Source organism: Nilaparvata lugens, chromosome 12, assembly GCF_014356525.2.
Source record: "Nilaparvata lugens isolate BPH chromosome 12, ASM1435652v1, whole genome shotgun sequence".
NCBI lineage: Eukaryota > Metazoa > Arthropoda > Insecta > Hemiptera > Delphacidae > Nilaparvata > Nilaparvata lugens.
Genome location: NC_052515.1, coordinates 11,090,604 through 11,105,408, shown reverse-complemented (window position 1 = coordinate 11,105,408; position 14,805 = coordinate 11,090,604). Strand labels below are relative to the sequence as shown.

The following is a 14,805-nucleotide window of genomic DNA, read 5'->3' as shown; positions in this document are numbered from 1 at the left end:
TTGCTGCACTCAAGAAACCATTCCGCCCACGCCTACGGCTCGGGCATAACGTTTCTTTCGGTGCAGCAAACTGTCACTTTGCGCACTAGTTGCACAAATAACTATTATTTTCCACATTTCAACTTGAAAATGACCCAAGTTATGGTCGAAACCAGTTGTTGTAGTATTTCAAAGTTTTCAATAATAAAGGGTACTACAAGTTCTCATATTGTTTCAATCAATTTCTAATAGATACATTATGATAGTCATTACAATACAATATATGAGAAAATATAAACACGACAAAAAAGGAAAGAAAAATAATATCAATTCATACATTCATAGATACGATATCATTCTCAACTAATTATAATGCCACTCAACTAAATTAGGCACTTTTTCAACTCATAATTTCTATAATATAAGAACTCATTCTATTGTAGAATACAATTTGTCAACTGCAGTAGACAATAGAGCTTTCAACTTTGATTATAGTTTCCATTGTGAGGGAGATAGATTTCTACGAAAATGTAGGAAGATTGTAAAATCTACTCTTTGAAGCATTTTAAAGGAGTCACAAGGAATAAGTACCTACATAATAAATATACACATTGGAATTCTCAAGATGTACCGGTATAGTTTTGTGATCGAATTTTCTAGATAAAAACTTCAGCTTCAGTGTTCATCTGTAACAACTTCATTGTGACTTGTGTTGGAAATACTGATATGGACTACCTATAGTACCGTATATTTATTAAGTGGATCCCGTTTTAATAACTATGTTTATCAATTACTGCTGTTTATTAGGCTACTATTTGCCAATTTTGTTGTACAATTTTTTTTACTATTTTTAATTTTATTGTATCTAGCCGTTTGTTACAACACTTTTTGTTTCATGAGAATAAAGGATTATTGATTGATTCAATAAAATAGCCTACTGCCATTATCGTGAACCTCACTAAAGAATGGAGGGAATGCTCCCCTACCAAGATTACAATGGCGGATGCAAAACTAAGCTTATTAGTAATTTAAATTCTCAAGTTCAACTTCTCTCAATAATTTTCACATTAGAGTTGTTTGTTACTCATTATGTTTCACATCAAATTTGCCAATGCAGCAATCTGAACAAAGTCCTAAATGTTGATGTAGTTGACATTTCAAAGTAGATTTTGCCTTGAAGCAATTTGCTACACAGCTACTTGTCAAATTTGCAAGATAAATTGTGGGTGATATAGTTGACATTTTAAAGTAGTTTTTGCCTTAAAATAACTTGCTACACAGCTACTTGTCAAATTTGCAAGATAAATATTGTGATCAATCAAATACTGTACGGTAGTGATTCACTAAATATATACGACAGGATAAAATGTAAACATCACGAATTCAAACGGGGTTTGCCTCTCCACAAAGCCCTATCCACTGCTTCCTCTCTCCTCCAACCACTCTCCCGCAAGTCAGCCGCTATTCTTATCTCCCCATCTCATCCTAGGTCTACCTCGTCCTCTCACACCATCCAAAACCAAATCCTTTTGTAATACAAAAATATATTCAATGAATATTATAATAGATTATGGTAATATATCACATAAAATTATTTCCTCTTTTTCACTAGCTGATCAATTAATTAGCTTACCCTTGCCCTTACCCTTTGATGTAGATCCGTAATAACAGGTGGAGTGTAGGGAGTCCACCAACCATTCTTCCTATTCTGATTCTGTGGGAGAAAAAATATAATTTTATTGAAATAAACAGAGAATTATGAAATTAATAAATAAATAATCATTATTATGGTAGTGGGAAAACAGCGCAAAAATCTGTTTGTGTAATATATGCTTCTTTTGTTTTGTTCAATAAATAATTTGAATTTAAAAGCTGGATTCCTACATATCAGTGAACTACAATTCCTACATATCACAGTATCAGTGAACTACAATTCCTACATATCAAAGTATCAGTGAACTACAATTCCTACATATCACAGTATCAGTGAACTACAATTCCTACATATCACAGTATCAGTGAACTACAATTCCTACATATCACAGTATCAGTGAACTACAATTCCTACATAGCACAGTATCAGTGAACAACAATTCCTACATATCACAGTATCAGTGAACTACAATTCCTACATATCACAGTATCAGTGAACTACAATTCCAACATATCACAGTATCAGTGATCTACAATTCCTACATATCACAGTATCAGTGAACTACAATTCCTACATAGCACAGTATCAGTGAACTATAATTCCTACATATCACAGTATCAGTGATCTACAATTCCTACATATCACAGTATCAGTGAACTACAATTCCCACATAGCACAGTATCAGTGAACTACAATTCCTACATATCACAGTATCAGTGAACTACAATTCCTACATATCACAGTATCAGTGAACTACAATTCCTACATAGCACAGTATCAGTGAACTACAATTCCTACATATCACAGTATCAGTGAACTACAATTCCTACATATCACAGTATCAGTGAACTACAATTCCTACATATCACAGTATCAGTGAACTACAATTCCTACATAGCACAGTATCAGTGAACTACAATTCCTACATATCACAGTATCAGTGAACTACAATTCCTACATATCACAGTATCAGTGAACTACAATTCCTACATATCACAGTATCAGTGAACTACAATTCCTACATAACACAGTATCAGTGAACTACAATTCCTACATATCACAGTATCAGTGAACTACAATTCCTACATATCACAGTATCAGTGAACTACAATTCCTACATATCACAGTATCAGTAAGCTTTTCTGATACAGTGAAAATATCATTCCCATTGGATCTAATGAGACTATTCTCACTGAGCTCAGCCAAACGAGTATGTAGTAGAATTAGAGTGGTAATATTCCCAACTCAGTGTGAATATCATTCTCATAGGTTTTAATGGGATCATTCCCACTCAGCCCAGCCAGCAAGTTTGAATAGTCCCGTTGGAACACATGGGAATAATATTTGATTAATGTAAAAATGCACATCATGAGAGCACAAGAAATAACATATCCCATAACACATGAACTATTATTAAGGAAGTGTATACATCACACATCATTCTGAATTATAATGTATAATAGTTAATTTATAAGCCGACATGATATATTCTTGCATTCAAATAAGTTTATCTGTGCCAAAGTAATAAGAAAATCCCACAGTTTTTGTTTGAACGTTTTTCCACTTCTCAACTTTCAAAACATTTCTTGCTATTCAAATTCTAGTATCTCATCCAATAAAAAAGTCATGAGGATATGTGAGACATGAAAGAGTAATTATTCAATCACTTTTTGCTATTAGAAAAAACGACTAGCAGTCAGATATTTTACAATAAATGAATTAATCACTCACTGGACAACGAGATCTTTCGGCAGGTTCACCATCATCTTGGTTGTACTCATAGACAAGTAGAAGGATAGGATGGCAATTTTTAGTGTGCTGTTGGTTTCTATTAGATTGGTGTCTGTTGGTGCTGTTGGTGTCTATTGGGTTTGTTGTGGCTGAGAAGGTAATCAAAGAGGATGTGGGATTTGAAGTTGGTTTGTTCGTTTAATATGCATTGTCTATTGCTTTTAAATTGGGTGTATTTACTTGTCTATGAGTACAACCAAGAAGATGGTGGACCTGCCGAAAGATCTCGTTGTCAAAGTGAGTGATTAATTCATTTATTGTAAAATATCTGACTGCTAGTCGTTTTTTCTAATAGAAAAAAGTGATTTAATAATAAGCAGTTCGTGATGGAAAACAACATTGAAGTAATTATTCATAAAACCACTTCAATTGTATGGGATACTTTATTTAAAACAATTCACAAACATGAAGTACTCTCTCATTTGAAACATTATCTCAAACTTTGAAATATTTCAAACAACTAGTTAGTGCCTTTGATCATTTGAGACTTTTAATATTGGGGACCGAGCTTTGCTCTGGAGTACAAAAGCATAAAAAATTATTACGAAAGAATGAATTATAATAATATTCATAGTTCATACAGAAATGTTCTATCTAATCACAGTGAATTGAGATTAATTCCCAGAGGAATGCAAAAATATCCTTCACAAAGACCCGGTTGCACAAAATCAGAGAAGACCATTTTTTCAAAAAGATGGTTCTACTGGAATGAACCAGGATTAAAAATAACCCGGCACTAAGTACCTGATTAAATGATTACAAAAGTTCAACAGCTGATTTGCATAAAATCAGAGAAGACCATTTCAAAAAGATGGTTCTACTGGAATCAACCAGGTTTTTAAATGTATAACTTTGATAAAGTTATTACAGTGAGTCTAAAGTTTTCAATATTGTTTCTCACTCCAATATTAAACGTCTTATTTCGGTTTCATATATTATATTTTATAACTGCTATCTCAGTTATGAGAATCCTTTTCTTAGCCTTAATTATCATGAATAACTCTTAGGCCCGGTTGCACAAAAGCTGGTTAAATTTTAACCGTGATTAATTCCGCGAGAACCAATCAGAGAAGCCGTTTTATCAAAAACGCATTCTCTAATTGGTTCTCGTGAAGTTAATCACGGTTAAAATTTAACCGGCTTTTGTGCAACCGGGCCTTAGTCTTATGAAAATCTTACTCCTGGTGAGTTTGGTGCTGGACCTCCGCCTCCTCCTGCTCCTCCTCCTCCTCCTCCTCCTCCTCCTCCTCCTCCTCCTCCTGCTCCACCTCCTCCTCCTCCTGCTCCTCCCCCTCCTGCTCCTCCTCCTCCTCCTCCTCCTCCACCTCCTCCTCCTCCTCCTCCTCCTCCACCTCCTCCTCCTCCTTCTCCTCCTCCAACTCCTCCACCTCCTGCTCCTACTTCTCCTCCTCCTTCTCCCCCCCTCCTCCTCCTTCTCCCCCTCCTCCTCCTTCTCCCCCTCCTCCTCCTCCTTCTAATCCTCCTCCTCCTCCTTCTCCTACTCCTCCATAATCACCTCCTTCCAAAGGTTTGGAAAACCCACCCTAAAAATTAAAAAAATATTAACCGATGAGAACAATATCATAGCAGATAACAGAATATGGGTATAACCACCTATTTTAGGATCTAGGTGAGTTAATTAAGATGAACTAACCGTTGTACGGTATTTGAAAGTATCTGGAAAACATTGTGATGTCTCTCATTCATTATTTCCTGGCCTACACACCTAATGAATTCATAAAAACACTTATATGGGCTACTTTTGTACAAATTAATAAAAGCAATATGAAAACTTGTAGTATCCTTTTATTATTGAAAACTTCAAAATATTACAACAACTAGCTTCGACCATAACTTGGGTCATTTTATTTATTTTCCACATCCCAACTTGAAAATGACCTAAGTTATGATCGAAACTAGTCGTTGTGATATTTCAAAGTTTTCAATAATAAAGGGTACTACAAGTTCTCATATTGTTTTTATTAATTTCTAATAAATACACCATGATAGTCATTACAATAGGATATATGAAAAAATATAAAAGCAACAAAAAAGGAAAGATCAAATAATAATAAGTACAGTAATTAATTCATACATTCATAGATCCAATATCGTTCTCGACTAATTATAATATCACTCAATTGAATTGGGGTACTTTTTCAAAAAATAATTTGTATAATATAAGAACTCATTCTATTGTAGAATACAATTTGTCAACTGCAGAAGATAATAGAACTTCCAACTTTGATTATAGTTTCCATTGTGAGAGAGATAGATTTTCACAAAAATGAAAGAAGATTCACTCTTTAAAGCATCTAAAGAAAACACAAGGAATAGCAGACCCACCTACCTACATAATAAATATGCACAAATGCACATTGGAATTCTCAAGATGTACCAGTATAGTTTTGTAATCGAATTTTCTAGAGAAAAACTTCATCTTCAGTGTTTATCTGTAACAGCTTCGTTGTGATTTGTGTTGGAAATACTGATATGGACTACCTATAATAATATTTTATTAAATGAAGTGATTTTTTCAGAGAAAAACATGATAAATTAGGCTATAATTTCATGATTGAGAGTGGGTTTAAAACATGTAATTACTTTGAAAGAATTGTTTGTTAGAGGAATATGATAATCGAATCACTAACAACAAATAACAATCAAAGTTTTGTTTTGAGATCTTACCTGGAGAAAGGCTACCAATGTCTGGAATAAGAGAAACAATCATATTAGAAAATTGTTATGATATGATGTGAATTTCAAATATTTCATATAATTGTGAGAATAATATTATCTTTGCATTATTTTCAGGAAAAATAATCAACGTGAAAAATTTACCAGAACCTTAAATTTGAATTTGATGAACATGACAATTAGATAATCAACTGTATAATATTTTCTTCAGAATATTCAATACAGTATTATTTGATAAATGTAGATTTAAATTTGGTGAATATATTGTAGAATGATGAAGTGTAGCATAAATCTGAAAACTAGAAAAACATATCAGAAAATGTATGAATAATTCAAACTTGCAATAAGCAACCGTCCACATAGAAATAAATCTGTGATCTGCGATTCTCTAGGTTTCTATATCTATATCTTAACAACTATATATTCTAGTCCTGGTTTCAACAGACAGCAATAGTACCATTGCTATCAACTCTGCACCAACTGTTCAATTAAATTGAAATAAATTTCATCATATCATAATAAATTTCACAGCTATCAAATATATATTAAATTTTCAATTAAAATAAATTTCATTCAAGTACAATTCTACAATTCCTTTCTCCAATTTTAGTCTAATTCTTTTTTTATTTCTAATTTTTAATCTTCTCTTTTCAATCAATTCATAAGCTACACCTTTCCTTATTCATAACCCACTCAAATCATAAATCTCTCGTTTGTAACCGCCCCCTAAATACCCCCATAATATACCCTGAATCTGTACCCCTTTTCTCTCCATCCGTCTGTACCTCTTACTCTGTGGTCGCTACTGCTACAATTGACTCTCCGTGCTCTGTGGTCGTAACCGTTGGATTTCAAACTGTACCACTCTCTGCTCGGTTGAGAAAGGGGACTCAGTTCCCGAAAACTTCCGTTTATAATGTAAGTTTTTGAGTGTTTTCAGTCTATTTATGTCTTGTGTCTCCTGTTTTAATTTAATATAACAGTTATATAGATATAGAAACCGATTGATCACAAATCTATGTGGCTGAGTCCTAAGATTAATTTCTCTTCAGAAAAATAGCCTTGAGAAAAATTGACTACTTCGGCCATGAAAAATGTTGCAGCTCAATATAATTTTAATTAACATTTCATTTTTTGTCGCCTTTTGCAACGAATTGCAAGAGCCCTGGTTTTTAGGGCACTATTGAATCTAATGGACCATCAAACCTATACCTACAAAAACGATTTATGTGTATTATCTATTTCTGGAGGAGTGAGAAAGAGATGATGAAGAAGAAGATGAAGAAGAAGAAGAAGAAGAAGAAGAAGAAGAAGAAGAAGAAGAAGAAGAAGAAGAAGAAGAAGAAGAAGAAGAAGAAGAAGAACAAGAACAAGAAGAAGAAAGAAGGAGTAGATTTCAATGGCTCATCAGATTTAATAGTGTTCCAGAAACCAGGTCTGATAATTATTGTTCAGAGGAAACATCAATGTCTTGACCACAGAAAAGCGAAACGAAAAAGCCAAAACGTTTTCCCTTTCATAAACGAAAAAGTCTGGTGTGGCGCACTCACACAACTTTCCTTGCCGTTATGAAAATTGATCACCTGACGCTAGTGTTCCCGCGCATCTCAAGTCTACTATTCAAATTGAAATTCAAATTTATTGATTCTCAAAAGAATATACAACACTTTCAAGACAAAAAAAAAATATATATATAAGAATATATATATAATCATATATATAATTTTAAGATATGGGACTTGTGGCAGTTGATAGAGCTATCGATGACTATTTCAGGTATAACTTTAATTGAAATCGTTGGAGCCGTTTTCGAGGAAATCGCGAAAAACCCTGTTTTTGACAACATTTTCGCCATTTTAGCCGTCATCTTGAATTGCATTTGATCGAAATTGTTCGTGTCGGATCCTCATAGTGTAAGGACCTTAAGCTCCAAATTTCAAGTCATTCCGTTAATTGGGAGATGAGATATCGTGTACACAGACGCACACACACACACACACACACACACACACCAATACCCCATAACCAATTCCTTACCTATGGTAATAGGTCAAGGAAAGTGAAAATTATAGATTAATTCCACTCACCAGTAGAAAAAATCTGATGACGTGACGTCTCCTCATGTCTGAGGCGCTGGTTGAATTTATCACTAACTCAACTCAATCGATATCAACCCATCCAATATTCCATAGCATCTAATTCACCTTCGGTGAGACAATAATTCGTTTAATAATTATTATGCTAACAATCAGAGCCAGTACTTGTTCTTCTAACACTTGTATCTTGTTAGGAAAATTTTATTCAACAGTTGCAGGAAAGATTTGTGCGTATATGCACTTCTGGTGAAGTGAGAAAGAGATGATGAAGAAGAAGAAAAAGAAGAATTGGCATTAAGTGACGTAATGAAAGATGGTGATATAAAAAATGAAGAAGGATGAGTAGGAATATTGGGAGGTGATCTTTACAGAAGACAGAAGTAGGAGATGAAATGGAGAGAAGTGAAAAAAATAATATTTAAGATACAAGTTCTTAGTATTTTTATTTAATCAAAAGAAAATTGAGAATAGTAAGCAATCAATGTAGAAGAAAGCTTGAACAAACTAAGATGGTTCATTATTCAAAAGCTTGATTATTTAGAGAATCAGCATTCTTGAAAAATGACTCAATATTCTATATTCAATTGGTATAGAGCCATTTCCACTGAAAAATATAATTAGGCTATTTATGAATTTGAAAATCGCTTCCTGGTGGTTCGTGACCCATCTTGTCAGAAGCGCCTCCAATATCCAAGAAGGCACATAGAGCAATCTCCTTGGCAGCAAGGCTGTCTGATGCAGGGCTGCTCAACAGGATCGATAGGCATGCTGATTCCTGTGGAGGAGAGTACCTGAAAGCACTCCCTTCCTAAAGGTGCGTACAGATATACGCGCCTCCAACACGCTCCGCAATCGCTCCGATCATGAACGTTACGGGAGATGTTAGCTGTTCTCGCGTTCCTCTCTTGCTCTCCGGTCGATCATCAATCGATCTGCTGGAATGTCGTTCGGTTGCGGAGCTGAGTGAAAGTCTGTACGCACCTTCAGATGTCTTTTCACGAGTCTCTCCAGCGTCTTGAAGAGAAACTATGTGAGACTTATGGGACGAAATGATTTCGCAGTTGAGTAGTCTACTCTTCCTTTCTTTGGAATGAAGACCACTCTACTGGGGCACCAGGCTAAACTAAAAATTGAGATAGAGATGAGGGAATTGAGAATTGACATTGAGGGTAGAGATGATCAATGATTGCAGTAGCCAATACCACCGGCAGGATTCGAACCCTTGAACCAGGTGGTTCTGACAGACTGGAGTTTGTATAACGCTCCAGACCACCAGACCAATCTGGTCAGGGCAGGAATTTAGATGGGAGAATAGAATAGAATAGAATGACTGCCTTTATTTTATACTTTTATTTTCGGGAGGGCGAAGTTAGGGCGCAGTCGGCCCTCTCTTACACTTTACTCTCTATTCAAGATAACAATACAAAAAATACAAATTATATGATAAAGAAAAAATATTACAAACAATATGAAAAAAACAAACAATATCTACTAATTTAAAATAATAACAAATTTTAAATAATTGAAGAGAGAAAATAAATTAACTTGGAAAAAAATATATATAACAATACTGATTAACAGTATAAAAAAGAGATCCTGATGTATACAAAATACAAAAACGACAACTATAGTGTTTGCTATACATTCCATTCCTACATATTATTATAAATCTAAACTTTGTGGTGTGAAAAAAAGCAAATCAAATGAGGGTCAAACCAATGAATAAATAACAAAATTGAGTTAGCAAAGATGACAAAAAACTACAATTAAGATCAAGAAATATTATTGGAATAGAATAAGCCTTCATCAAGCTATGAGTTCCTACTGTTACTGTACTATTATGAGAAATAATGAAATAATACTAAAATGAGAAACTGACTACTGGCTACTGACTGGACCACTGGACTACTCGAAAACAAATATAGATCTAATATTCTATATAAACTAATAGAAAATGAATATTCTTCTAATTCAATTCAATTCAAATTCAAATTCATCTATTTGCCATGAAATAATACAGATTGATAAAATAAATATTCTAACTTACAAAATGGAACTGCCGGCAAAGAAAACTTGAGAGGCATTGAGTTCGAACAACTAGGTACAGCAAACATGTCAATAGAAAGAAAAAGAGCCTATTCAAACCACTAGAATAACTAAAATAATGGAAACCAGGTCACATCTCAATACTTACAAACGATAAGACAAAGTAACAAAATCACAAGCAAATGACAAACTTAAAAAGACCAATTCAAGGAAGCCATGACAATTTTTTTCAATTTGTAACTTTAATAAGAAGAATATTAAGAAACAATAATTAATTCACTCACCAGGAGAAGAAAACTTGTGACGTGACGTGCCCTCATATCTTAGGCGCCTGTTGAGAATAGAATAAAAATAAAATCAGTAGACATTGCATTGCATAGCATCCTATTCACTTTTCACGAAGAATCAACAATCAACCAATTATGGTAGCTACTTGTTATAGCACTATTGAATCATGTTAAGATAATTCGAGTCAACAGTTGCAAAGACGAAATGTAAGTTCAGATCCGGTAGAATATCACTATATCGGCACTGTGAAGAAGATTTCTAATAAAAAGAAAAAAAGAGGTGGAGTTGGTGGAGGAAATGATGAAGTACAAGGTTGAACTCATGGGACTTGGCGAAACAAGAAAGAAGGGACAGGGTGAGATACAACTAGAGAAGGGCTATTGTCTGAGATTCTCAGGAGTGGATAGAGCAAGACGAGCAGGAGAAGGAGTTGGAATAGTGATCTCTGAAGAACTAGACAAGAAAGTATGCGGATGGAAAGCAATAAGCCCAAGGCTGATGTATGTTGATTTGGTAATGGAGGAAAAAGTAACAATAATCCAGATCTATGCTCCAACGGATGACTATGACCCTGCTGAAAAGGATGCGTTCTATGAACAGCTACAAAAAGAAATGGATGAAGCAAGAGAAAGAAGCAAACATGTCATTATAATGGGTGACTGGAATGGAAGAGTAGGACGTGACATGAGTAGAGGACAGGGGTGTATTGGAAAATTTGCTGGAGACGAAATCATTAATGACAATGGTGAAAGAATAATTGATTTCTGTGTGGAAAATAACCTAATGATTGGGAATACATTCTATAACCACAAAAGAATACATCAAATAACATACTCGGCCCTGGGAAGGCAAGCAGAAAGCACAATTGACTAAATGGTATACACTAGACAGACAAATTATGCCATCTGTGATGTCAAGGTAATTAGAGGTGCAGAGCTTAGCACAGATAACTACTCGTGATGGATACCAAATTCGCCTTACCGAAAGCAAGAAAAAGTTAAAGTTAAAGTTAAGACAGAAGAATTGAGAAAACCTGAAAGAAGAGATATGTTTGAAAGAAAAATGGAAGAAGAGCTGATATGGGGAGAAGAGGAATTAGCAGGAAAAGGAATTGAGGAGATATGGCATGCCCTTAAAATCACAATCATAAGAGTTGGGAAGGAAGTGTGTGGTTGTAGGAGGATTAAAGGGACTGGAAATAAGTGCACAAAATGGTGGAATGAAGAGGTTAAGGCAAGAATAAAAGAGAAGAAGGATGGAGAAAGGAGAAAGTATGTCAGAACAAAGAATGATGATGACAGGCAGACATATGTCGAAAAAAGGAATCGTGCTAAGGAGGCAGTGAAGAAGGCCAAGGAATTGGAAGAAAACTTTCGGTACAATAACAGGATATTTTGGAGTACTATTAGAGGGTTGAGACGAACAGCTGGGAAAAAGATACGGAATATTGCTAATGAAGAAGGAGGGATAATATCTGATCCTCAGTAAATACTAGCAACATGGAGACGTCACTATGAGGAGAAATTTGGAGGTGGAGAGGAAGAGGACATGGATGGACTGGCGGAGAGGGAGAGGGAAGCAGAGGAAGGGACGGGGATGTAAGCAGGATGGAAGTTGAGGAGGCAATAAGGAGAATGAAAATTGGAAAGGCAGCAGGTATTGATGAGCTAAGCCCTGAGTACATAAAGTATGGAGGATCAAAGGTCAAGTTGTATTTGTGGGAACTATTCAAAAAGGTGTGGCGATACAATGAAATACCTGGTGATTGGGAGAAAAATATTATCATTCCCATTTATAAGAAAGGTAGAACGGTGGAGTGCGACAACTATAGAGCAATATGTCTTTCTTCAGTGGTGTTAAAACTATACTCCAGGATTATAGAGAAGAGACTGAGAGGAGAAGTCGAGGAGAGACTGGAGGAAGAGCAAAGCGCATTCAGAAGGGATAGGCAGACTCAAGACCACATTTGTGCCGTGAGAAGGGTGATAGAAATGTATTTGGAAGAAGGAAAAGAATTATATTTGGCATTTATTGACCTCAAGGCCGCATTCGACTCAGTGCCCAGGAAAGAAATATGGAGTGCCATGAGGGAGATGGAAGTGAGTGATAGACTGATTCAAGCTGTACAGGCACTATATAAAAAGACCGTTGGAGTAGTAAGGCTAGATGGAGACCTTTTTCAAGAGTTCAATATGAAGAAAGGGATGAAACAAGGGGATAGCCTGAGCCCACTGCTTTTTATAATATTTATGAATAGCATTCTCAAATATTGTAAAAGAAACACTCCAAAAATGAAGGTTAGATATAAAAACCTCAGACCAGTGTATGTGCAGGCCTTGATATTTGCGGACGACATGGAGACCTTGATATTTGCGGACAACTAATGGAGGATAGTGAGAGTAAACTTCAAAAGGCAGTGGATGTATGGGAGAAGGTTATGGCAAGAAGAGGTATGGAGGTCAATGCAGGGAAGAGCAAGGTTATGAAGATAGCGAGGGGCCAAAGAAATACTCTGGCAATTACATGTAGAGGACAGGCCCTAGAAGAGGTTGATCAATATGAATATCTTGGTACAGTGATCAGCAATGATGGGAAACTGGACAAAGAAATCAGAAACAGAGTGAAGAAAGCCATGCATGTATACTTCCAACTAAACAACACATTAGTAGGAAAAAGAGCAAGTCTGTCTATGAGCAAGCTGTCTATGGAGACGAAGAAAAGAGTCTTCAATTGTGTATTTGCTCCTATTCTAATGTGTGGAAGTGAGAGCTGGGTTACCCTCAAAAGCCATCGGAGTAGGATAACTGCCACCGAAATGAGATTCTTGAGAAAATTGGTGGGCAAAACGAGAAGAGATAGATGGAGAAATGAAAGGGTAAGACTAGAGGTAGGGAGGAAGGCGCTAAGTGAGGACGTAAAAGAAAAGCAGCTCAAATGGTTTGGACATGTCACCAGGATGGAGGAATGTAGAGGAGTAAAGCAAGTGGTGGAGGCCATGAGAGGGGGAAAAAGAAGGAAAGGTAGACCGAGAATGAATTGAGAGAGTTATCTTGAAAGTCTGGGTCGCGAGAGAGGGAGATCCATGAGGGAAATGAGGAGAATGGCTGAGGAGCGGGAGGTGTGGAAGAGGTGGACCGAGGCTGGGACCCCTACGCTGTAGCGGCAGAAGGGAAAAAGAAAAAGAAGAAGAAGAAGAAGAAGGATTCGAACCCTTGAACAAGGTGGTGCTGGCAGACTGGAGTTTGTTTAACCAATACGTACTATTACTTCGTAATAGTAGGTATTGGTATAACGCTCCAGACCACCAGACTAATCTGTTCAGGGCAAGGAATTTAAATGGGAGACTTTGTGGTGAGAAAAAAAGCAAATAAAATGAGGGTCAAAACAATGGATAAATATCAAAATTGAGTAAGCCAAGATGACAAAAAACTACAATTAAGATCAAGAAATATTTATTGGAATAGAATAAGCCATCACCAAGTTATGAGTTCCTACTGTTACTGGACTATTTATTATGAGAGATAATGAGAAATACTAAAATGAGAAACTGACTACTGAATCACTACTGACTGGACCACTCGACTACTCGAAAACAAATATAGATCTAATATTCTATATAAACTATTAGAAAAATAGAAAATGATTTTTCTTCTAATCAGAAGAATATTAAGAAACAATAATTAATTCACTCACCAGGAGAAGAAAACTTGTGACGTGACGTGCCCTCATATCTTAGGCGCCTGTTGAGAATAGAATAAAAATAAAATCAGTCGACATTGCATTGCATAGCATACTATTTACTTTTCACGAAGAATCAAACAATAATTATGGTAGCTACTTGTTATAACACTATTGAATCATGCTAAGATAATTCGAGTCAATAGCTGCAAAGACGAAATGTAAGTTCAGATCCGGTAGATTGAATATCGCTATATCGGTACTGTGAAGAAGATTTCTTATTAAAAAAAAAACAAATATTTGGTGGAGTTGGGACTTCTTAGTCCTCTCCAACACTCATCCCTGAATAAGGATACACAGTGTTGGTGAAAATTATCAGCTTGATATCCTCTGCAAGGATCATTTGACAGTGGGTTTCATTGGGGATCCTATTCGAATTAAAAAAAAAAATACTTTAATCTCGCTTCAAGATTTTGGTCCGCCATCTTAGAACCGTCATTTTGAAAACAACTCCATTTTTCCAAATGAGAAGATACAAAAAAACTACTAAAAGGTACTTAAGTGTGTTTGAATGAA

General features: G+C 35.5%; 1 long non-coding RNA gene across 1 annotated transcript; it reads right to left on the bottom strand.

The window, feature by feature from the left end:
* Positions 1–4,902: 4,902 nt before the first annotated feature.
* On the bottom strand, positions 4,903–14,350 carry LOC111045090. Its single transcript, XR_002605679.2, has 4 exons — positions 14,245–14,350; positions 10,548–10,594; positions 6,113–6,133; positions 4,903–4,968 (listed from the first exon to the last, which is right to left on the bottom strand). It is a non-coding gene; the product is annotated as an uncharacterized LOC111045090 (long non-coding RNA).
* Between the last annotated feature and the right edge of the window lie 455 nt (positions 14,351–14,805).